Here is a 27,436-nt window from a genome sequence, read left to right as displayed (position 1 = left end):
AAGTATTGCATTGTCTTCTGGTATTGATTGGTAAGGAATTCCTGCAGGGGGAAACAGAATTGTCTGTTGAGATACACACACTCCTTTCCAGGACAGTAGCAAAATGGCTCACTGTCCTTTGGTATTGGTTTGGTGGGGGACAGAGAGGTGTCTGATGAGGTACTTACACACATCTGTCTGGAGCACTAGCAAGATGTTGCCCTGCTCCCTGGGTTTGGTGCCTGGTTTTGTTCTCCTGTGTATTGTTCTATGTTCTATATGTTTTTTCTGCCTTTTCATTGTGTGCCTTCCCTAGTAGAAACTTAAGACAATTGAACAATAAAATGGGTAATAAGACAAGTAAGCCTAATACTTCTTTGAGCTATGTTTTAAGGAATTTTGATAAATTTAACCTTCGTTTTTTCAAGCAGAATTAGAGAAACAATGCTTTCTTTTCTTCCCCTAGTTGGCTGCCTTTAGTATACCCACTGTAGGAGGGAAATACCTACTGGGATCTAGAAATTGAATATCTCCCAAATTAACAAGTGATTCCTAACATGCCACCATGGAATCCTAGGGGCCCCTACCTAAATGTAACTCTTGAAAAATTCCCTCAAAATCCCTTGTCCCTCTGGATCAAGAGAGTCACAGACTTTGGGACAGGACTCTCCTATGTTTCTCCTTTGCTAGCAAGACAATAAACCTTCCTTTCTTTTTTTCTCAAACTGTGTCCTCATTATTAAATTTGCATTAATTGGCTTTGGGGACAGGTACTTAACTTTCAGTTACAAATTTTGGCACTGGGGTGCAATGGGACTCCAGACAAACCCCTCTCTGCTTTCTTGGGGAAGCCTAGTACTCCAAACAAGTGTACTTCCATGCTGAGGATGTAAGATGAACTTTTTGAGAGCTGACTATTTGGAAGTTAGGAGACATGAAAGTGAGTTGGAGGTCAGACCAAACCAGAGGAGCTATTTCTGTAAGTAAAGGGGGGGGGAGACTGAGGGACTTCCAGCAACTGCTGAAGCCCATTTTGCTTTGAGAATCTCCTGCCTTCCTTCCCTACACTTTAAAAATTGATTCATCTGTGTCTAAAAGAAAGAAATGAAGAAAGAAAGAAAGAAAGAAAGAAAGAAAGAAAGAAAGAAAGAAAGAAAGAAAGAAAGAAAGAAAGAAAGAAAGAAAGAAAGAAAGAAAGAAAGAAAAAACTGAATGGAGTAAATTGCCACACTGAGACCCTTGATTATACACTTCTGGTTTCCCTTTGTGGGAGCATCTGGTCCACTCGTGGGAAAATCTGTGGTAACACTGGTGTAGGAGTCATGGTTAAATGGAAGTTGGAACCTTTAACACATGGGCCATAATGTGTTGATCTTATAGATTGTTTCATGGGAACAATCTTGGCTGATTGATCACCTATAGATAGAAATGTATCTTAAAAAAAGGTTTTACTGTAACAAAAAGATATTTTTTACTGTATCTTGTCTTTGAATGGTTTTCTGAAATATTGTACAACATTTAAGTTTAGAGTTGGTTTGTCAGAGATAAAATAATTATCTAGGTGGTCAAAAAACTAATAAAATGTTGATATTTATAAAATGTCTAATATCCCTTGGTTATAGGACTTTTCTTCAACAAGGAAGAAATGTCTAATACTGTTCAATAAACTCATCTGATATTTTGGTAAAAATAAGTCAAGTATACTTGACAGAAATTACTTATAAATGTGTTTGTAATACATCTGATTAATTTATAAGGTTAAATGCCAACTGTTAAATATACCATCAAGTATTCTTAACTCCTTGAATTCCATTGGGTAGCATCATTAATTTTTTCATAAATTTGCAAATGAAGTGAAAAAAGGATTTAAAGTTGCTTTGTCATCACTAAAAAAATGTTTTACTAAATATTTAAGTCCCAACAGGCATAATTCTATACATTTAAACATTGTGTTTTCATGAAATGGTAAACAGATATGATTCTATATGCAAAGGTTTATTTTAGATTTCTGAATACAAAGGCCCAAAAGTTTCAGCTGTTCCAATTAAGAGTAATGTAAACAAAAAAAATTTCTTTTTATTAAAATGAAATATTTTCTCTAAATTAAAAAAAACTTACAAAGATTGTTTCAAATTGTTAACAAAAAAGGGGGTTAAGAGATGGAAAACAGAAATTAAAAATTCTATATAAGCTTTTACACACACACACACACACACACACACACACACACACACATATATATATATATATATATATATATATGTGTAAAATGATCAGTCAAGGCTATTTGAAGTTTTTCCTTATGGTCAAATGTTAATACACTGATATAAACCAAAGTTTAATCTGTTAAAAAGACAAGGATTTCTTAAAACATTACTTTACCCATAACATTATGTTTATTAAGTCTTGCTTTTTTGAGCAAGTAATCTTGAAGAAATTAAGGATTATACAAGTATGGTTAAACAGCAACTGTTATTTTGAAATGTCATAATATGTTATTTCCTCAAGAGATAAACTTAATTAATATAAAAATATAAATTTAACTATGGTGCTATTACTTTTATTTGTATATTAATTATGTTCATATCATCCTAGTATACAAGTCTTAATGTGGAAGCTTTAAAAGAACATTATATCAGGGCTGGGGTTGTGGCTCAGTGGCAGAGCGCTCACCTAGCGTGCACGAGGCACTGGGTTCAATTCTCAACACCACATACATGTAAAATAAAGATATTATGTCCACCTAAAACTTAAGAATAAATATTTTTTAAAAAGAACATTATATCAAGCTGATATTTTTCAAAATAAAGTTGTACGGTAGTTTTGGGCTTATAAGGATGAAAAACTTTATTAGAAACTTATTTATATCATTTAATAATCTATAACTGGACCTTATGTTTCATGTTATTAATAACATATAAAGTTTTATGTTACTTTCTTGACTGGAGTACCATTTAAATATATTTTAAGTTAATGAGAGCCTAAGTTATATAAAGGTTCATGTTGTGAAGCATGAAAACATTTTGCTACTTTTCCACAAAAGGTTAAAAGCTCTCAGCCTTTCTTTAATTCATGTTTTAAATGTAATATCATATTGTGTTAGCTAATATTCATGTGAACTTGAGCAACAATATATATATATATATCTATATAAACTTTGCAAAATTATATTTAAGAAACACAGATTAATTTCAGAACTAGAACACACACCTAAGATTTGTAGGTGCTTCGCCTTACCTGAGATAAGGTTCTGCCTCCCACCTTGCTACATGTCAGAATGACTCCAAAACAAGCCAGCCTTCAGTTCATTTAAAGTTTTGTTCAAAGAATTGATTTTTTTGTTGTTTTTGTCATTGCTCATTTATTTTTATGTGGTGCTGAAGATTGAACCTAGTGCCTCAGATGTGTGAGGCAAGCACTCTACCACTGAGCCCCCAAAGGATTGATTTTTGTTGTCAAGGTTACTAGGATCTCAAACAACAAATATAAAATATAACTCAGCCAAAATTCAAGATAGTTATTACACAAACTAAATATGTATTTACTCTTATTAATTTTACTTTGTATTTCCCTTGTGAACTGTCAAATTGTTGCCTGTTAGTGTTTTACAAAGGTATGGCTGAAAGAAAACAAAACTTGGGTTAATTTAAGAAAATAAGCCATCATTTAAAGGACAGATAGCATAGTACAGGCCTCAATTAATAAACAGGGGTAAATGACTGTAAGGTCATAGACATTAAAGTTAAAGCCCAGTATTCTTAATTTAAGACTGGTGAGACTGACATGCTAGATGTTTAAAATCAAGACTTAAATTTTTTTAAAGAGAGAGGGAGAGAGAGAGAATTTTTCTAATATTTATTTTTTAGTTTTTGGCAGACACAACATCTTTGTTTGTATGTGGTGCTGAGGATCGAACCCAGGCCGCACGCATGCCAGGCGAGCGCGCTACCACTTGAGCCACATCCCCAGCCCCCTCAAGACTTAAAATTTAAAGATAAATTAAAAAGACCAAGAACCAACATTTGGCTCCTGCCCTCTGAGTTAGTCTAAACCCAGGGAACAGGGAACTTCTCTAAGGAGCTTTGTAACTCTGGGCCACATAACCTCCCACTCAGGGAGATTAATGAGACCATTGGAGAACAGAAAGCCAATTGATACACTTGCTATGAAGAGGAGGGTTATAGGAGAAGGTAGATATCCCTGATTCTTCCAATAGAAGGCACATGGTCAGCAAGACCTGGATCCATCTAGCACAAATGGCACTAGCAGAACTAAAAAAAAATTGCTCTCAAGATCCTCCAAGAGTGACTCTCATGAAAACTCAGCTAACTCATAATAATAGATAGAAACTATTGTCAGTTTGGCTTGCTTCATCTTAAACACCTAGCAAAAACTGTTAAAACAAAAACATCCATTCCTGGGAACTTAAAAGATAAATAATAACAGTTAATATAACTTAAGATATACACTTATGTTAGCCCACCAAAATAAGTATGACTGGAGGCTATAAAGAGAGATTCTTAGGAAGGAATGCCTAATAACTATCAAGTGAAACTGCCAATTCAGAAGTTTTGGTCAGTTTAAGGCCTATAGATCTTCCTAACCTCCTATACAGGCAGGATCAATATTTGCTAATATGATTATTATTAATATTAAATTTCTTATAACTCTAAGGATATTAAAGATTTACATTCCTATATAAGAGCCTTGTTCACTCTGCCCTTATTATGGAAACGGCTTCTTAGTCTTCACATGTCCTGGTGAGAAAAAAATAACTTCTGTCATCTTTATGATATTCATTGACATGTTCCAGAGGCTACAATATTTGTTCAGCACTCATGTTTTTTTGTTTCCCTCTCATAGAAGCACCCATTCATAGAGGACTTTACAACCTGTTCTTCCCCATCCAGACTTCAATCTGATCTGAACTCCAAAACTGTTTGCTCCACTCTACATTGCCCCCTCTCAGCTCTGAAGAAGCCAGAACAGTCTGTAGCTTCCCCACCTACCCCACATTTTTTGGCAAAATAAAGTAGTTCTTAAATTAGAATGGGGGAAAATGAAGCCATAAATAGACAGAAAGTCAATATATATAGAAAAATTGAGTCAGGTTGGATCAGGGAGGCCAGTTTTGAGTGAGTACAGGAAGTTAGGGATTGTCATGTGAGGAATTAAAATTCCATCAGAGCTCTTTCTCCACCCTATCAAAGATTTAAAGGGACACATAAGACAAGGGGGGAATGATGAACCTACCTTAATTCCATCTCAAGATTGGGAGCCATCTCATCACAAAGTCATAAAAAGTTAACTTCTGTTTTACTATAAATTACTGCAATTTCTAAACTTGTTTGGAATTCCTGCCTGTACATTAACTCATCCATGCCTGGCTTTCTCTGACCACATAACAACCCTCTCTAAAACCTCACTGGCACCTCATAAATCCTGGCTCCCCCTGACCAGATAACAACCCTCTCTGAAACCTTAGGGGTACCTCAAAAATTGTGATGTTGGGATCTGAATTTACTTGTTACCATGAAATACCATGTCAAGCAGATCATTAACCTACCACTCTCTGCCTTTGTATTATGCTTATCAAAATCCTGTTATCTGCAAGTCCTCAAAACACCCCCCCTTTGTAAAGTTTTGTCCTATAAAATCTTGTTCCTAGAAAACTGGGGTGCTGGTCTCTAGCCCACATTAGGGGAGACAGTTGCTGCTCAGCTCACAAATACAAGCTTGCTTTAGTTTGATATAAATTGGAATTAGTGGTCTTTTCTTTGAGTCAGGGTTTAACACTTCATTCTTTTATTCTACTGTGATTCTTTTCCCATCCATAAACAATTAAAATTACTTGAATTATTTTTTTCTGTAAACCAATATTTTTCTTGACATTGATTGACTCATGGTATGTTAGAATGTCTTAGATGGTAATAACTTTTTGTTATTAACTTATGAGAATATTACCTACCAGATGTTTTGTTTATATAGATGTTAACTAGTTATTTGTGTTCAAATTATGTACCTGTAACATTCTTACAATGAAAGAATTGACTATACATTTTAGCCTGTATTAAAAATTAGTGTTGAGGGCTGGAGTTATGGCTCACTGGTAGAGCACTTTCCTCCTACATGGAGGCACTGGGTTTAATCCTCAGTCCCACATAAAATTAAGTAAACAAAATAAAATTATTTATTTTAAATAAAATAAACTACTAAGTGCTAAATAAAATTTAATATTTAAAAATAGTATTAAAATAATGTGATGACATTAGAGTTAATTTTTTATTAATATTTTCTTCCAGATTATTTTGTGTGTAGCACACATGTATTTTTTTAGAATTGTTAAATTCAGATTATTTATTTACAATTTCACATTATTTTTCAATTACATCACATAAATATTTTCCATGTCATTAAATAATCTTTTTAGCTTTAATCCAGAGTAGACACAAAATAGCTTAGTGTGCCATGGGGACAGATAGCATGTGATTTCATTCTGACTCTGCTCCTTACTGCCAATTTTACTTAACCAATTTGTGTTCCTCTTTCCTTTGGCTTTGAAATTGGAATTATAATACTACCTACTTCACAGGGAATAGTAGAATTGCATGAGTCAGTCCATAAAGTGCTTATAACACTGTGCATGCAGTTCAATCAACAACCAATATCATTACTTCTTTGATTTATGTAACCTTTTAAATTGAATATTCAGTTGAATCCAAGGTTAAAAATATCAACTACTTTAAGTTTTTTTTACTCAAATGAGGATGATTGTCTTTTCACAAGTGCACTGAAGTATAATAGCAAAGTGTCTAGTTGTCATTGAGAGCATTTTTCTTAATTTTTATTAACACATACAAATTGTACATATTACTGATTTTCAGTGTGATATTTCTGTATAAGCCTACCACATGCATGCTTAATATTATCCATAAAATATATTTTAATATATACTTACATATTAATTCTTTATTGGGATGTATTTTCATATATATTTATTGTTTTCTCTTTCATATAGCTTTATATAATAACTATTTTAAAAATTTTTTTTTAGTTGTGGGTGGACACAATGCCTTTATTTTCATTTATTTACTTTTATGTGGTGCTAATGATTGAACCTTGTGGCCCAGGTGAGCACTCTACCACTGAGCCACAATCCCAGCCCCTATGATAACTATTTTTAATTCTACATTTAGATGGAGCCATTTTTAAAATTTTTTACAGTACTAAAAACAAAACATTATTATATTCTAAATTTGAATTTTTTACTAATTTCTTAAGAAATTAATAACTACATATAAAATGTACACAATCAATACTACTCGAAAGTGTGTAGGCTGAGTGGTTTGGAAGAGCCTTGCATTTTCCCTAAATCACAATTTACCGCTTTTGCAGCATCCATCTCCAAACCACTGAAGTGAATTTTCAGAGTTACTCTAAACATGTACAGGCAATTATGAACTGTGAACTTAATATGTACATGGGTCTATATCTTTTTTTCCTATTTAGTACATTGTAGAGATATTTCAAATTAAATCTTACATTTCTACTTTATTGTAAAAAGTGCTTAATATTCTTTTGTTTCAATAACTAAGGATTTAATTTTGATTGTTTCATTTTTCCTGAATATAACTTTAGGATAGTATAACAAATAGAACATGAGTTTGATATCCTGAGTCATTAGAGTGTGACTGTATATTGCTTTTAGACATAAACACTAAAGCAAGAAAACCAACACCTAAAGATGTAAAACTGTACATCCTGCAATGGTTTTTGAACTTGCATATTCTCAAAAAAGTCTTTAAAAATAATTGCAATTCTATTTTTTCACATTATGCATGTCTTTACATATAAATATAGGTATGTGTACATAGTATATACACACATGTGTATTTGTGTATTTAGTCCTTTCACTAACTTTTCTAACTTTTTAAATTAATTTTAAGTGGAACCTGATGAATTTTCTGACCTATATACTATATATAGGTCCTTTTTCCAGTTCCAAAAATATATTTTTTCATTAATAATTATATTATCTGCTGACCATACATCTTTGATTTTTTTTTACTCAAGAACATAAACAATATTGGAAATATCCTTTGTAGCTATCATTTGCATTTTTCTTTATTTTTAAAAGTTAAGGAAATTATATTATGCTTTTTCTCACCTTAATTACTGGATTTTTACCTTATCAAGTCTATTCCTATTTCTTTGGATGTAGTATTTAATTCTGATAATAATTTTTCACTCTCTTATGAAGCTTTTATTATAAACACTATTCATTTGACTTCATTTGGTTTTGCTGTCATTGCAAACTTCTCACCCTTTTTATTTCAAAGGTTTCTAGTTCTTGAAGTCCTCAATGTCTTTTTTATATATTTATTACTATTTTAAATTTTATTCTGTATTTCAAGCAACAAATTATTTTTCCTTCAGAATTACTTTCAAATGTATTTTTATTCTTTCTTTACTATCTTTTTTCTATTTATTAAGCACCTTTTAAAATTTAATGATAGTTTGTTTTATTAATTTTGTTCTTGCATTTCTTCTTCTTAATGAAGATTCCTATCTTAAAATTGGTCTTATATATTGAGAAATTGGAGTGCTAACTTTGAATTTCAAATCAGTGTATACATTGATGTTCTTACCTCTAAGTCCAATTCTCAGTTTACTGGGCATTATTCTGTCCTTTTTAAAATAATTCCCTATCCCAACCTTCAATGCACATTGAATTTTTTTTGCCTCAAATTTCAAGTCTTTCTTTCTTTCTTTCTTTCTTTCTTTCTTTCTTTCTTTCTTTCTTTCTTTCTTTCTTTCTTTCTTTCTTTCTTTCTTTCTCTCTCTCTCTCTCTCTCTCTCTCTCTCTCTCTCTCTCTCTCTCTCTCTCTTTCTTTCTTTCTTTCTTTGTATGTAAGAGGGGTGGGGGGTGAAAGAGTGTTGGGAATTAAACCCAGGCATGTTGATAGGCAAATGTTGTAACACTGAGCTACATTCCCACCCCAGTTGCCTCTATCATAATTTTATAAAGGAATATCAAAAGATAAGTGAGCAAAAAGAAATAAAGGAGGAATGTTTGTGGTTTCTTGAGCTAAAGCACAAGTAAAAAATGAAAAATATGATAAAATTGACATAATAAAAATTTAAAAAAATATTTGCCTTTCAAATGATATCATGAAAAAAGTAAAAAGACAACCTATATGTGTAATAAAATATTTGCAAATGTCTAACAAGGGATTTCTACCTATAAAATATAAATAACTGAGAAAATTCAATAGGAAAAAAGATGAGAAGTTCATTTAAAACATTGTCAAGACAGCAGAATACTGTTTCGAGTAGATATACAAATTATCAAAAGCATATGAAAATATTAGCTATCAGTAAAATGCAAATAATGATAAGGAGATACCATCATATACCCATTTATAAGCATTTACATAAAAGAAAATATATATTGGCAAGAATATAAGACATTTGTAACCTTCTTTCAATATTGTCAGCAATAAAAAATGGTACAGATGTTTTGGAATATATGCAGTATATTTCAAAGTTAATGATAGAATTTGATAGAATTATCTATCATATGATCTAGAAATTTGATGCCTAGGTTCATACTCATGGTAAATAAAGATTTCTCAACATGAAAACTTATGCAAATATTTATATTAGCATTATTCCTAATGGTCCCAAAGCAAAAGCAACCGCAACCCAATATTCACCTACTGATGAACAGATAAATAAAATATGGCATATCTATATAATATATTGATCTACAAACACTACTTGTAATGCTTAAAATGAAACACTGATACATGTAATAATGTGGATGAACTGTGAAAATATGCCAATCACAAAAACACCTGTTTATATGAAATGTCCAGATCAACAAACAAATCATTAAAGGTGAAAATGTTAAATTATCATGATATTTGATAACTGATAAAATTCAATAGGAAAAAAGATGAGTAGTTCATTTAAAACATTGTCAAGACATCAGAATAGTGTTTCAAGTAAGACAAATTATCAAAAGTTGTACTTAAAAATGCATATTTCATGTGACCTATTATTAACTTGGCCCTAGGACTAATTTGATTATATTTTGCTTGTTTGTTTGTTGTTAAGTACATGTATTCTTGGAATATTGAGAAGATGCAAGCAACATTTTTTTTGGTCACATACTACTTAAGAGAATATGTCTAGAAGGTAGATGATGCTCTATTTCTTCCCTGTGTTCATATGAAACAATCTTCTGTCAATAGATGAAGAAGAAAAATTACAGCTTATGAGTATGAGTCCATTATAAGTACTAAAACATTATGTGGAACCTCGTTAATATGTACAGGTTTTTTTATGATTTTGTGTATCAGTTAAAAAACAATTTTAAAATATTTGATTCTAAATAACCATACTATTTGATAAAAAAATTAAAATCTTATAATTTTGTTGTTGCTGCTGTTGCTGTTATTGTTAGAAATGTAATACAGTTTTTTTGTTTTTTGATTTTGGGTACCGGACATTGAGTTCAGGGTCAGACGACCACTGAGCCAAATCCCTAACCCTATTTTAATTTTGTTTAGAGACAGGGTGTCACTGAATTGCTTAGCACTTTGCTTTTTGCTGTGGTAGGCTTTGAAGTTGCAGTCCTCCTGCCTCAGTCTCCTAAGCCCCTGGGATTACAGTTGTACACCACCGCTCCTGGTATGTAATACAGTTTTTATATAAATATTCAGGTCTTAGGTGATTGATTGGCATTCTATAGAAAATATGTGTACTTTGAAGTTATAAGATTTATTATCTATCTTTATATAAAACATACTTAACTAATGTTTAAAATGTGTCATATGTCCAATCACTGTCATTGTTTTGCAGATTCATCATTTTCAGTTATAATTACTTTTGGGATTACTACAATTGATTGTTCATTTTGGCCTAAGAAATCCAATTTTTCACCTCCTATATTAATATGAGAACATTGCCGTTTTCTCTCTTTTGTCGACAAGAAGGGCTCAAAAAGTGCACCCCCCCGGGCTGAGCTGATCTTGAGGAAGCTGTGCTGTCTTCATAGTACTGAACGTACAGTCAAGATTTCAATCACTTAAGTGCTAATTCCACCACTGTTCTTATTTTTCCCCAAGAAATGTCTTGAGTTATCAAAAATTAAATTCATTTAATTAAGTAGTAAGGTTTTTTAGTTTGTCCAATTTTACAAGGTCCCTGACTAAAACACATTTGCTAAAGTTATGCTGAAATGCTGGTGTTACAAATGTGTACATTTAGAAAAATTATCACTTTATTAAGTCTTCATGTAATTAAATGAAACATTTGGAAAGACATTTCTGGCAATAGGTGGATATCTTATTCTGTTATTCAACTGGTGAACAATAGTGCATGCTATTGACAGTAAAGCTTAAACTGGTATTTCTTAGTATAATTTCAATTGCAGGTACTTATAATGCTGGCCAAGGAGGCCTCACCAACAGTATTAATATTATTCACTACAGCATCTGCTTTCCTGATGCCCCCACAAGCACAGAATTGGGAACTAAACATTTCTATACAGCAAATATATCTAAACTTGACAATATATACAGAGCAGAAGCAGACTGATAAAAAAGGTATTTTACACAAAAGTGCAAAAGCAGATCAGAAAACAATGCTTATTTTAATCTTGTAATACCACAATTCATTGTAGGTCTAATGCTCAATATATTGTGGTTTAGTAAATATTTTGTCAAACAATGCAAAATTTTCTTTTTTGGAAAGGAGTGCTGTAATCTTAGTAATATAATGAATATACAAAAATAATTTGCATTGATATATGAAAGTTTTTAATGCTTCATGGTTAAGAGAAATAACAGATATTTATTGCTGTAAATGTGTAGTTGTTTTATATTATAAACAGAAATTTTAATACGTATATATGAATAAAGTATACATTATTTAGTCATTACCAAAATTTGTGCAAATAATTTCATGGTTTTTATTCTCTAATTTTTAATATCAGGAAATGGTATGAATTTAATTTTAAAACAACTACGAATGATGCAGAGGGTTTGTTGCTCAGTAGTAGAATGCTTGCCTAGCATGTGTGAAACTCAGGGATTTATCCCCCACAACACACACACACACACACACACACACACACACACAAATTATACACAGATTATATCTCTACTGCTATATGCCTACTGAGAAAAATTAAGAAATTAAAATAATAGTGGATTTCAAAAGTTAGAGTTATTTAGGCAAAAATTAGTGTGCATTTCTATTAATAGAAAGTGAGGGGGAGGAAATTTAGTGCAGCATGTTACAGAGTCAAGGTCCATATTTCAATTTCGCAAGGAAGAGCAATTCAAAATATGAATGAAGTGTCTCCTGGTGATCTTTTTAAACAACTTCCAAGGCAGTTACTAAATTGGTAATAGTTATTTTCTCTCTTATGAGAAAGCATTAGTTATCCCTCTTGTTTTTGTCTTGGATAAAATAATATATAAACAATATTACAAATTTTACTTTTATATATTCATCCCCTATAATTGCTCTCATTTAAAAATTTCTTTTGCTACCTAAATTTCCTAAGAGCTATATTATTCAATTAAAGAGAAATGATAAGTTCTCAAACACATAAGCAAGATAAATGAGTGTTACCATGTTAAATATTTCACCTATATTAAGTTAGAGCCCTCTGGATAAAGGGTACAGGGTAATAAACACAGTTTTTGAGTATAGGTGCTATGCTACAAGATGAAAACAATGTTGGCCTTCTAAATAGAAATAAGAATATTTTATAATTGACATTAAGAGTCATATCATATCAAAAAATCAGTAACTCTAGGGAGAAAAGATAATACCATGACTACATTTTATTTTTTTAACAATGATTTAAGAAAAAGAAGGAATTTACTTGTAAAAATCTGAACTTAAAGCCAATTTAGTGTAAAGTGTTATTAGAAAATATGTAGAGAATGGTTTCAGTGATAATAGTTCATTGTCAAATTCTGAAAAATATATACCACACTTCACCAATATAAAATGTCAAAATAAAATTGAACATATAAACAGTTATAATTCAAAAGTATAAAAATGAAAGTTGACTTTTTGGCTATATTTTTATCATTTTTGTTAGTGTATTTAAGAATAAAATGATAATGGTGTTAAAATAAAATTGATGATGAATTGTATCAAATATAATATGAAAACCAAAAAGCTAGCTAAAAGATTTAGAAAATTTCTTCTTCAATAATTACTTCTTGATATAAATCAAAGTACAGTTGTGAGCATATGTGTGTGTCTGTTTGTATATGAATTTAAAATAGTTTGTACCACTTTTTTATTTTGTTGGGGGATGTCAAGAAACTAAAAATAAAAATAAAAATGGAAATGAGGTTTTTGGTTTTAATGTATTCATGAATTAAAATAAGTTCTTAAGTGTTTGATTTACACGTATTTCTTTCACCAAGGGTCTAATTGGATTTGCTAAGTGTCCTACCTGATTGTTTCCTGAAAGTTTATAATTTCATCCTAGTATCTGTGAATATTTACTTGATTGTTTCTTTGCTAATTCCATGCTTTGGTTTCTTTCCTGTGACATACTGCATCTCCCAACGAGTACAATGAAATGCTGAAAGATGTGATGCTAATTAGGTTTTTTTTTTTCTTACAGATCTTAAAGGAAGCTTTTGGGGTTGTACTCTCGACTCTCATATTTACTCTGAATATTTTTAATATACCTGTTGACAGATAATGGGTATTTCTTTTATTCTGAATGTGCTAAAAATATTATCAGTGATTCTGTTATATAAAACATTTTTTCAGCAGTTATAGTCTTCTTTCACAGTAGGTGGCTGCTTTTGATAATGTATATAAACTTTGGTTTTCTGGAGTAAACAAACTTGGTCATAATGTATTACCATGGCCAAAACATCTCTTATTAGATACAAGTAGTTATCTTCTTTAACCAGAGTATGAGGTATTATGATTCCTGAAAATTGTCAAATGCTTGTTTTCATCTATTAAGGTGATCATGCTATTTTGTTAACATAGTAGATTATACTATTTTATTTTCAAGCATTAAACTAACTCTTCATTCCAGGGATAACCCCACTTGGTCACAATATATTATATTGCTGTGTATGTATTATTACTTACTTAAATGTATTATTGCTTTCAATTGTTAATATTTTATTAAGGATTTTGATCTCTATATTCATGAGTTTATTCACAGAATCTATAATTTCTTTTCTTTTCCCTTTTTCTTTTACTTTTTCTTTTTTCTTTTTTGGTACCAGGGATTAAACTCAGGGACACTCGACCACTGAGCCATATCCCCAGTCCTGTTTTGTATTTTATTTAGAGACAGGGTCTTACTGAGTACTTAGCACCTTGCTTTTGCTGAGGCTGGCTTTGACCTTGGGTTTCTCCTGCCTTAGTCTTCCAAGCCTCTGAGATTACAGGTGTGTGCCACCTGGCCCGACTATAATTTCCTATTTTAATAATGCTTTCAAAATGTTTTTATATTAGAATTTTCTTGATGTCATAACTACATTCAGAGGTGACCCATGTCTTCTATTTTACGGAAAAAATAAGTAAGATTTGAATTTGTTAATGTATTTTAATACATTTGTTAATATATTTTTGTATTTTATTTAGAGACAGGGTTTCACTGAGTTACTTGGTGCCTCCCTGTTGCTGAGTCTGGCTTTGACCTCGAGAACCTCCTGCCTAAGCCTCTCCAGTCACTATAATTACAGAAGTGAGTCACTGCATCCAGCCTACTCTCACATTTTAAAATTTCCTTTTTATTAATTTTCATTGGAACACTGGAATTATATACATTATTGTGAATATTTGTTAATAAATATAGCAGAGTTTGGTCAGTTTCATTTTACTGTATTCTCTTATTCCTTCCCCTGCTTCTTCTCCTGATCTCCTGATCCCCATCCTCTACTCTTGTACTGGTTTCCAATCTCTTTTCATGAACAGCCCCCAACCTCCTGCTTTTTCCTTTTTTTGTCTCTAGCTTTTACACATGAAAGAAAACATATTGACTTTTCTTTTTGAGTCTAGCTTATTTTTGTTTTTGTTTTTGTAAAGATAGAAGTTATTTCTTTTTTAAATAACTTTATTTTACTTATTTATTTTATGTGGTTGAGTATGGAACACAGTGCCCCATACATGGGAGGCAAGTGATCCACTACTGAGCTACAATCTCAGCCCCATGGCTTATGTTTTAATTACATAGTTTTAAAAATATAATTTCTATTCTGATGCAGTGGTGCACACTTGCAGTTTTAGCAGCTCAGGAGCCTGAGGCAAGAGGATTCCAAGTTCAAAGCCAGGCTCAGCAACTTATCAATGCCCTAAGCAACTCCCAGAGACCTTGTCTCTAAATAAAATATAAAAAAGGGCTGAGGATATGGGTCAATGGTAAATCACCTCTAGATTTAATCCCTGATATAAAAAATATAATATCTAATCAATTTCTCTTTTTGTTAATCAGTTAATTACATGTATTTTTTTCCCTAATGATTTAGAATTTTTTCTGGGAATTATTTCTCATCTAACTTCCAATGATCAGAAAACATTTTGATATTTAATTTAAAAAAATATAGGAAGATTAGTCTTATATTCTTACATATTTTCTACCTGTGAATATCCCACTGCTATGCATTTCTTCGATTCTGAGTACATTGTTCTATAAATAAAATTAAAGTCAAGTTGGTTGAGATTATCATTAATTTTCTTTTATATTTTTACCATAATTTTTTTCATTGGTTTTTTACACTTACACAATTATAGAGAGGAAAATGATACAGATCTCTAATTGTGATGTATTAATTCATCAATAGTCTATGACTAGGTTCCTACATATTTATAATTTATATGCCTTTTGATATGCTGATCATTTAAACATCATACTTATCCATATTTGCCACTTTAAGAAACTTTCACTCACATATATTGATCTAAATTTTCACTTGGTGTCATTGTCTGCATTCATTCTGAAAAATCCTCTTTAGCATTTCTCACAATTCAGTTCAACTGGTGCCGCAGTCTGACTGGGCACAATTCATGAGCCACTTATCAAGCAGAAATGAAATTTATTTTTAGAACACACGCCAGGCCATACAAACAAGCTCTGCAGGAATTCCCTCAGAGCCCAACTGCCACCACTGGCTTCCCACAAGCCTCTCAACCCCCCCCCCCACACTCCTCCTGCTCTTGAGGCCGATTGGCTGGGTTGTGTGGGCGGAGCCAAAAAAAGTCCCCAATGAGCACCTCCGTGGTCTGAAAGGGTGGGAAAACAGCCCAATGAGCATCACCACAGAGGAGCCAATCAGCTGGCAGCTGGAAGTTTGCTGGGGCCCATTTGGCTGTGGCTCTCAACAAACTGGCTACAAATTTTGTGTTTATCTGAACATGTCTCTATTTCACCTTCATCTATAAAAGACATTTTCATTGGATATATTCTTATACATTGCAGTTTTGTTTTCATTTCTTGCCATGATATAAAGATTTAAATTTTATTCCATTTCTTCCCTGGCTTTTTAAAATATATTTACTTTTTATTATCTCAATACAGTCAGTCATTCCTACTACAGTTCATTATGTGCAATGTGACTTTTGTTTTCTCTGACTACTCTAAATATTTTCTTTTCTTAATTTTTTTGCAATATACTATGGTATACAATAGAATGATTTTATTTGTATTTATCCTCTTTCAATTTGTTTTGCTTTCTGATCCACAAACTGGAATCTTCTTCCAAATTTGAATCTATGGGTTCTTTTTCTATCAATATTTTCTCTTTTGGCATATAACTGTTTGTATTTTGGAAGTGATGGTATCCCACATATCAACAGCACTCTGGTGACTTTTCTCTAATACTTTTCTCTTTGTGAAATTAATTTTGTTGAGGCATAATTTTTATTTATCTACCTTCAAGTTTATTGACACTTCCCTAATACCCAATTTGATGTTATCTATTTAGTGATCATTGGTTTTATTTGTGAACTTTTCAGCTCTACAGTTTGCATTTGTATTTTTTCAACTAAAATCTTCTTCTGTTCACTCTTCATATTTCTTTATAACGCTGGCCAGAGCAATTAGACAGATGAAAGAAATTAAAGGGATACACATAGGAAAAGAAGAATTCAAATTGGCACTATTTGCTGCTGATATGATTTTATACCTGGAAGATCTTAAAAGTTCTACCAGAAAATTTCTAGAACTAGTAAATGAATTCAGCAAAGTAGCAGGATATCAAATCAACACCCATAAATCAAAGGCATTTCTGTATATGAGTGAAAAATCCTCAGAAAGAGAAATGAGAAAAACTACCCCATTCTCAATAGCCTAAAAATACTTGGGAATCAATTTAATGAAAGAGGTGAAAGATCTATATAATGAAAATACAGAACCCTAAAGAGAGAAATCAAAGAAGACCTTAGAAGATGGAAAGATATACTTTGCTCTTGAATAAGTAGAATTAATATTATCAAAATGACCATACTTCCAAAAGCACTATACATATTTAATGCAATTCTGATCAAAATTCCAATGACATTCAACATATAAATAGAAAAAGCAATCATGAAATTCATCTGGAAAAATAAGAGACCCAGAATAGCTAAAGCAATCCTTAGCAGGAAGAGTGAAGTAGGTGGCATCACTATACCAGACCTTAAACTATACTACAGTGCAATCAAAACTAAAACAGTATGGTATTGGCATACAACAGAGGACACAGAGACTAACTCAATTTTCATTTTTTACTGAGAGATTTTTACTATTTTTTAGTCTAATTGCATTCCCTTGTTTGAGAATTTTATGTGTGTGCTGGGTAATAAGAATAATATTTCACAGATAATCGGGATAATATGATCTTCTTCTAAAGAGTGTTCAATTTCATTCAGGAGTCAAATAGTTTCAATTTGAATTCCAAACTGTCTTACAGTTTAGACTGACTCCTGCTGTGGAAAAACCATACTGTCTGTTGTATATAATATCATTGAAATTGAAAGCTATAAAAGGAACGTAGACACAGGAAGAACAATTGTCAGTTACAGAATGCAACTTAGATGCTGTAGGGGAATTATTAATAAAGTATTAGAAATGGGGAATTTAAGAAAGAATCATATTACAGGAAAGTATAGTGTGAAAAATAAGCCTGACCAGGTGCAGAGATATGGGTCTTTTATCCCAGCTACTCAGGAGGCTGAAGGAGGAGAATCACAAGTTTAAGGCTACCCTCTACAAATTTTTAACAAGTCTCTCTTAAATTAAAAAAAAATAAAAACTGAAAATAGAAAAGGAATAGGAATGTAGCTCAATGGCAGAGCTCCCCGGAATTCAATACCTAGTATCACAAAAACATAAAAGTCTAAAATAAGCCAAAGCCATATGATTTTTCCCTCCATTTCAATTTTGCTTGTTCATCATTTCTTCTTTGTTAAATTAACATCTCTCCATTGTTCTGCATGCATTACTTTGGAAGAAGTTGATCTCATCAATAGATTCAGAGGGACCCATGTAACCCAGTAAATTCCATCAAAATAAACATTCCTCAGGCAATATTAATCCCAAGATTTTTTCTCCAAGCTTTATTGAATTATGGTTGATAAATAAAATGAATACACTTAAAGTATACCTCATGATGTTTTATGTACTCTACATGTTCAACGTGAAATCATTATCATAATAAGCTAATTAAAATCTACATAACTTTAGATAGTTAATTCTCTCTCTCTCTCTCTCTCTCTCTCTCTCTCTCTCTCTCTCTCTCTGTGTGTGTGTGTGTGTGTGTGTGTGTGTGTGTGTGTGTAGAGAACACTTAAGATATTCTCTATTAGGAAATTTAAACTGTGAAATAAGAAGTTTGCTGAATAGTTACTGCACTGGCCAGATTTATACTGACATATTTCTGGGGTCATAATGCTGAAGACTTCTATATTGGGAGCCATCGTTTTATTTTTACCTAAAAATAAAAAATAGCATACAAAATGTCAAAACAGAGAAATAACAATAAGAGATAGATAAGACATAGATAAAAGATAATATCTTGATGTTATTCATGAGATATTCAAGATCCATTTGTACCAAAATATAGAATTTTCAGGTTCTTCAAAATTAACAAATGTCTGAGAAAATGAAGAAATGAAAATAGAATAAAAATGCCTGAGTATCAAAATCGTGATCAAAACAAAACTAAGTAAATAAATAAATTGAAGGCCCAGATCCAAGATGGTGAAATAGAGGTGGTCCTGTTTTTGGCTGCTCTGTAGCATGAAATCAAGAAAGCACACAAGCAACTTCTCCATAAGGTCTCACCTAGATGGAATGCAACATCTCTGTTGAGTGTGAGAAGATTCCTATGCAGCAGATTTTTGCAGAAATCACCAGTGCTACATCCACCTGCACAGAAAACAGAGCCTCTGGGCTCAAGTAGTCTCTGGACTTTAGACCCAAAGCCTGCAGTTCTAGCTCATGCACCGTGCATAAGTGTCTTAGCAGAAACACTTATCATCACCTCTGCAGAACTTCAGACTGCAGTCCACTCCCATGCAGGTCACTCAGATGCTATCTATTCACAGCACAGGGCCATCACCCAGCTTCCCCTCTCTCATTAGACACTCCAGCACTGAAAGCAGACCTACTCCATATTGGAGACATTCTAGAAAGTCTATACCAAATAACGGGTCTGAGACTACAAGAGGGAAAAGGACTTTGGTCTGATGGAGACCTGAAAGAGGTCACTGTGAATGGAATCTACAGGAATAAGAAAATAATGAGGAAGAAATCAAATATTCCTTTTTTGACATAAAATTTAAAACTCTTATATAATATTTTCTAGTATCCTACTATGTATTTTATCCTTTGCAGATGTCAATCTAAAACATAAAACATTAAAACATATTTTCTAATTGTTTATTATTTCAAGTTAAAATGTATTTACTTTAGAAACCCATTATGTTATTTTTGAAGACTAACAGTAATAATTCTTTACATTATTATTTTTTCATGATTATAGAAATATGTAGAAAGTGTCTTCAAATATAGCTTGTTTGCAATTACTTTTATTTTCTATTTTTCTTAAATGTGAAAGTACCATCAGAATATATTTGGTCTGTCTATCCCGAAGAAAAGAGCCCATCCAAGAAATTGCCCACTAGAAATAAAGGAGCATCCACTGTCCCTTAAAAAGAACTTCAGAACATCTTAATTTTAATAATTATATGAAAAAAAATAAGTGACCATTGATATTAGAATGAAGTATTTGGATCAATTTTAAAAATTTAGTTTTTATCACTTTAGCAAAATTATTCCCACTTAGAAATCTCCAATGCATGCAAAATCAGATGCACCAATATACAAATTATTAATTCCTTATCATTAAGAGAATTATGCCTAACATTTTATTTTAATTTACAAAATGCTTTTCCAAACACCATTTCCTTTGCTCTCATGAAATAAAGGAAGCAAACTTTTTAATTCTATTTCACATATTTCTGAAATTTAAATTAGAGGAATAAATAAACAACTTTATTTTTTAAAAAACTAGTCAGTGACATAGCTGGATTTCAAATACAGGTATTTACTTTCAAATCTAGATGCCTTACATAAGTAATTTCATTTGAATTGTTCTAAATTCACAAAAGCAACAAGCTTTCTTTAAGAAGGATATTTTGAAGGGGAAAATAGTATGCATATTGGAGAGTTGATGAAAATTTCAGATTAAGAGCAGTATAAGAACAATATTATTTTAGTCTATTCCACCACACCAGTTATATATTTTTTAAAGAATTTTTTTAAGTTGTAGATGGATACAATACCATTATTCTATCTATTTTTATGTGATTCTGAGGACAAACCTGTTCTCCACACATGTCAGGTGAGCACTCTACCACTGAGTCAAAACCTCAGCCCCATAATATATCTTTTACTTTGTGATAAGTTAAAAAAGGAAATCATCCAAGACTTTGGATACTATTCAGTGGTACAGTGCTTGCTTAGAATGCACAAGACTCTGGATTCAATCCCCAGCACTGAAATAGGAGACTATTTCCCATAGCATATCTGGAAAAAAATGGGCATTTAGTCTTTGCTGAACATTCAAAGTGGCTGGTACAGAAGGCTGCACAATAATTTTTTCTGAAAATACAAATTGTCAGAGAAAGTTCATAATACTCTACATTTTTTTAAAAAATTATTTGTTCTTATTACAAAAACAAACACCATAAAAATTCATTGTTTTAGGGAATGGCATATATTTTAGCACTGGTGTGTTGCAATGAACACAAAACTTTCAATTCTGTAAAATGAAATTTGAAGGTCAATTTTCCCTTGTCTTTTGAAACAAGACAGCTGAGCCAATAAGGTGATATCATCTAGCTGTACCCAGAAAAAAAGACATAAAATTAAGTAATACATTTCTCATATGTAACATATTTTTCACACCTATGATATATTTCTATCAAATCATAAGAATCTTTTTCTAAGTTTTTAGAATGATATAGAATAAACTTCTATTCAGTTTTGTGCAGCTATTCATTAATTGCCTGAGAGCCATCAAACACATTATACTACTTAAGAACAGCCTATGGGTTAGTGTACTCTACATATTTCCAATTGACTTTAAAATGGTTTTAATTTAAGCCTTGTATCCTCTCATAATAAGAAAGTTGGATAACCAGTATTGTATGATGATTAATTTGGTGACAGATCTACTTGTGAGCCTTCCAAAAGCACAAAGTGTCACACGTGTTAGGCATATACTTTACCCCAGAGTTAGCCCTGCCATGTTTTTTTTAAACAATTATATTATTTGGTTGATTCAAATTTAATAGATTTTTAAATTCAACCTTTTTAATTCTTCTCACCCTAAACATTTTAGTGCATGATATTCTGCATTTCATTTCTAAATGAAGTGTAGATTCATAATATCTTATTGCTAGTATGAAGAAAACTAGACTCTACCTTTGATAAATCCAAGATACCATCTCATATAAGAATCTCAGTTTGGCATTTGTCTTTTCATTTCAGTATGTCTATGCAATAGTCAATGAAATTCTACAAGCATTGTTTTCTTATGACAACAAAACAGAATTCAACATAACAAAATTAAAGCGTTAAAGTCACCAGGTGATAAAGAATTCTTCAATTCAAGATGAACAGGTATACTTGATATTGCTACATGGCACATTGCTCCAAAGTTCAGTGACTTAAAATCATGATTATTCATCCAGGTTATCTTCAAATTTTATACTCCTTTTGCATGGAGAGTTTTCTTTAGTATTATAGTGCAGATCTACAGTTGATGAATTCTCAGTTTTGTTGGTCAAAACAAAGGCTTATTGTCTAAGATATTTTTGCTATATGTCATATTCTGGGCTGACAGTTCATTAATGTCCTGCCAAACACACACACACACACAGTGTGTGTGTGTGTGTGTGTGTGTGTGTGTGTGTGTGAGAGAGAGAGAGAGAGAGAGAGAGAGAGAGAGAGAGAGAGAGAGAGAGAGAGATTTAAAAGCTGTCACTTTGTTTTTTATGACTTTCATAATTTCTGATAAAGGTCTATTTTAATTTTTGCCTTTGGATGTCTCTCTGTCAATCTTTAACATTTCTCTTTATCTTTGGTCTTAATAATATGCTTCTAGCTTTTTAAAATAAGAATTATTTTTACAAAATTATTGATCACTCCTTTTTATATATTTATCCTCCCCATTTCCTCTCTCTTTCCTTTGGTGTTTTGAATAGCACATAATTTCATTTATTTTATTGCTATTATTGTATCGTGTCAATACCCTACAGTATATTAATCTGCTATATTTGGGTGCTATTTTCCTAATTTTTTGTTTGCTTATTAAAAATGATGCTACAATAAGCATAACCATGAAATATTTACATGTACAAAAACAAAGATATATGTTATTATTTATATATAAATGTTTGAGTTGTAGGGTATGTTCATATTTGTGTTTATGTTTTAGAAATCATTTTGTCAATTTGTACTTTCACTACCAGTTTATTAGAGTTTGCATTGCTCTATAAGGCAGTGAACATTAAGGATTATTGTTGCTTGTTTGTAGCAGAGATTGAACCAAGGACTGCTTAACCCCTGAGGCACATTCTCAGACATTGTTGTTTTTGTTGTTGTTGTTGTTGCTATTAGTATTATTTTTATTTTGAGACACACTCACATTAAGTTGCTTATGGACTTGCTAAATTGCTGAGGCTGGCCTCAAACTTGCAATCCTCATTGTGCAGCCTCCCAATTTGCTGTGATTACAGGCAAGGACCACTGCTCCTGGCAGATTAAGGATTATACAACATTTCCCTTTTGCTAACTGGGTAGGTGTTTAAAAAGCATCTCATGGGGCTAGAGATTTGGCTGTAGCGGTAGCGCGCTCACCTGGCATGCGTGCGGCCCCGGGTTCGATCCTCAGCACCACATACAAACAAAGATGTTGTGTCCACCAAGAACTAAAAATAAATATTAAAATTCTCTCTCTCTCTCTCTTTAAAAAAAAGCATCCTCATTATTGCAATCAATCAAATTTTAATTATTAGCAATGAAATAGTTGGGTTTTTTTCACATATATCAGAGCCATTTGCATATTTTTCTTTGGTAAATATGTTTTCACATCTCCATTGTGTTGTCATCCTTCTATTTTTCCCTGAGTCAATTTCTTTTTTTTAACCAATATTTATTTTTTGTAATTGTAGTTGGACACAATACCTTTATTTTATTCATTTATTTTTATGTGGTGCTGAGGATCGAACCCAGGGCCTTGCATGTGCAAGGCTAGTGCTCCACGGCTGAGTCAAAACCCCCAGTTCCTGGGGGTCAATTTTGCATGGTGATTTTCTTTGATTAGTTGATTGTATTTTCAGTGAGTTTGCGTTATGAAACTTTGTATTTTTGCAAATAAGAATTCATAATTTTTATTTTGTACAAATTATTTTTGAGGTTTCATGATTACTTCATTTTCTCCCTTAATATTAAAAGTCATCAAATGCCCTGATGCCTAAGATGATAAGATTTACCTACATTTTATATTAAAAGATTTTAAGTTTTTTCTTTTTACATATACATACTACAACTTGTGACCTTCATTTTTTGGTATGCTACGAGATAGATATCCAGTTGAAAAATTACTATATAGACATCCAGTTTAAAAATTTCTACCATAAACTGAAACCACTTTATCCCTGTTTACTTAATAACCTTTTCCCACTGATTTACCATGCTAGGTATGTTATGTATTGTAAATTTGACATATTATATCTACTTACATATCTCCTACTGTCCCTCTATCAATCAATTTATCTCTCATCTACTTATTCAGACAGAGAATAAAGGATGCATTCTCAAAATACTGCTTATTCTGGAACTACTTTATTTTAATATACAATGTTATCATGTTAGTTTAAATATTTACAGGAGTCATGTAATATGGCAAAGGGAATGTTTACTTTTTCTGTTTCAGAAATATCTTGGTTTTCATACTCTAATATACTCACACAACTAAATATAATCTTTTGAGTTCCCCCAAAATCAGTTAATATTTCTTGTGGAAGTCATATGGAGATTTTGAATAAATTTAGCATAAGTTGGCTACCTTAAATTACTGAATTTTACTATCCACACTTTTCCACTGAGTTAGCTACTTATTAATATCTGTCAATTAAGTTGCATAATTATTTTCAAGGAAGACCTCTCCCCTTATATGTTTAATGAATGATCCTTTTTATATTGTTATGTTAAATGCTACCTCTCTGCATTTTGCCTACTCTGATTTTCTTTGTTTTCTCCATACTACAATTTAGGTAGCATCTTTTTTCTCCTCTGATTAGCTTTTTTAACCTACTTTAATGTATCTACATATTGCATAAACTGTCTACATATGATGACTGCCCTAGCTTCTGCTGGTCTGATTTTTATTATAACCAGAGAAATGGTGTAGCTTTTTCCCTCTTTCAAAATGTTTTCATGAATGAGTATATAAACTCCTTTCAGAGAAGCTTTTGATTTTCATAAACCCCTTTGAAGCCCAAGTCACATTTAATGACATCCATTCAGAAATTGTAAAGAATTTCAACAATGATCCCTCTTTTTCTCATTATTCTAAGAAGTATATTTTTATGCTAACAACACATAATTCTGAGGAGTATGTTCAAAATAGGAGCATATCAACTAATTTAAAGATATTATTGAAACACTTTTTGCAGAATCATTGTCTTCAGAAAATATAAATTATGATTAATTATTTTTATATACCATCAAATAATATTATTTCAAAAAGTTCTCATGGTTTTATTTTTCTATGAAAGGAGGTAGTTTTTTAAGTCTTTATCAATTAGGAACAATTACCATTTTGTTAGCTGACTTTTCTACAGTGATCTATAAATGATCCATGGAATGTTTTACTTTAAGAAAAAGAGGTTTTAAAAATAATCTGTTCACTAAATGTAAATTATATTGTGTATTTTTTACAGAGGTATTTATTGGTAATAGATTAAGTGTATATGTAACCAAGTTAGTGAGAAAAATCCATACTTTATACAAAAAGGTAAATTATAAGAAAATAGTATGTTATGTTGTTAATTTCAATATACAGAAGTCTGCTTAAATTATTTTATTGATGTTTTATGGAAACATTTTGTATAAATTAAAATTTTAAAAATAGCTTTAATGATATTGTAAAGTAACAAAAGCTTAATTAAATATACTCAGAATTAGAAAAAAAGGCAGCATACATTGAAGAAATGCATTTTACATATAAATTTGCATTTGATATTTATTAATATTATTACCACAACAGTTTACAATTTTGTGAAAAAACATTATTTGAAAAATAATTAATTTTAAAATTGATGGTTATGTAAAAGACTGGGCTTATCTTTTTAACTAGAACTAGTTAAACAATGCTTGTGATTAAATATAGGCCACAAATTCAGTTTTTATATTTTAGAGTAATCATAGGTTTATTGGTAATAAATAGTCTGTACAATCTAATAGATCAAAATTCACTCTGTAGATTGTAAAATATTTTATTACTATGACATAACTGAGTAATTAATTGGGACTTGCAATTAAAATTTTCAAAATTTTAGATGTATGCTGTAGATGTTCTGTTTTTCTAGAGTTCTCATTTGTCATTCGTTAATATAAGCAATCAATTCAACAGAGTAAATTACTTTGTGTATTTTTATCAACTATTTCCAGACATCAGTGCCTTAAGGAAATTCTGTAATGGTGTAGAGGCTCATAAAGATTTAAATACTGGAGAGATATTTATAGTGTGTCTATCGGCTGAAGGATTAAGAATCAGGTACAGTGAGGATTCGGAATAAGCATAAGATTTTTTTTTTCTGAATTATCTGTTCTTCAGGCATTGAATTTCCTCTATGGATGAGCATTAAAATCAAGCATTTATTTTGTTCTATTAGATTAGAAAAATGTTTAGAAAACTAAATATTAGAAGATTAGAAATCTTAAGACAGGAATGAGGTAAAGAGTATATTTGAGATGTATAATAAAATCAACAGGTAATATTGAATCCTGACTAAAATTAATGAAAATATGGAAAAGGAAAAGTATGTACAGAAGTATAAAACAAGAGTGACCAAATTCTGCTATTTGGATGCTAAGATGAGAATACTCACCTTGTCTTGTGATTTTCACATAGTTATCAACACCTTATTTCAGCATTTTTGTCTACAAAATAGGACCAACAAAATTCTTTTTAAAGGGGTTATTTAAAGATTAATTTATGATTTTAAATATATGGCCTAGAACTTCAGATATTTAAGTTCACAATAAATGTATATTTGGTGTTATTTCTAGTGCACTGAAAAGATAAAAGTGGTAAGGAAATATTAAAGTGTTATGTAAAATAAAAACTGTCTGAAGAGGTACTTATAAAGTCACATTTGGAAGAAAATTGAAATGGGAAGATTTTGCTTCAACTTAGAAGAAAGAGGGAGAAAAAAATAAACATGAACAGAAACATACAATTTAGGTGGGTCAGACATAGGACAATTTAGAAAGGAGAATATTTAAACTAAAAGGGACTTCATGTTATATAATAACAGATATTGCCATAAGACATTTAAAATAAACATTTGCAAGATGTATTCATGGATCATTTTCACCTCATTGGGTGAGGAAACCTTAATGCCTTTTCATGAGCAGAGTGTCTATTGGCTGCAGGATTATGAATCAGGTAGAGTGAGGATTTAGAATAAGCATAAGATTTTTTTTTCTGGATTACCTGTTCTCAAGCACTGAATCTCCTTTATGGCTGTGTATCAAAATCACACACTTATTTTGTTCTATTAGATTAGAAAAATCACTTTTCATGATTAATGTTTCCTCACTAAATGAGGTGAAAATGATTATATTAAAGTCCAGAATATACCTGACATTTATAATTATGTTTATATTGACATATATTAA

The sequence above is a fragment of the Ictidomys tridecemlineatus genome, chromosome 10, assembly GCF_052094955.1.
Source record: "Ictidomys tridecemlineatus isolate mIctTri1 chromosome 10, mIctTri1.hap1, whole genome shotgun sequence".
NCBI lineage: Eukaryota > Metazoa > Chordata > Mammalia > Rodentia > Sciuridae > Ictidomys > Ictidomys tridecemlineatus.
This window is presented reverse-complemented; position numbering follows the sequence as displayed.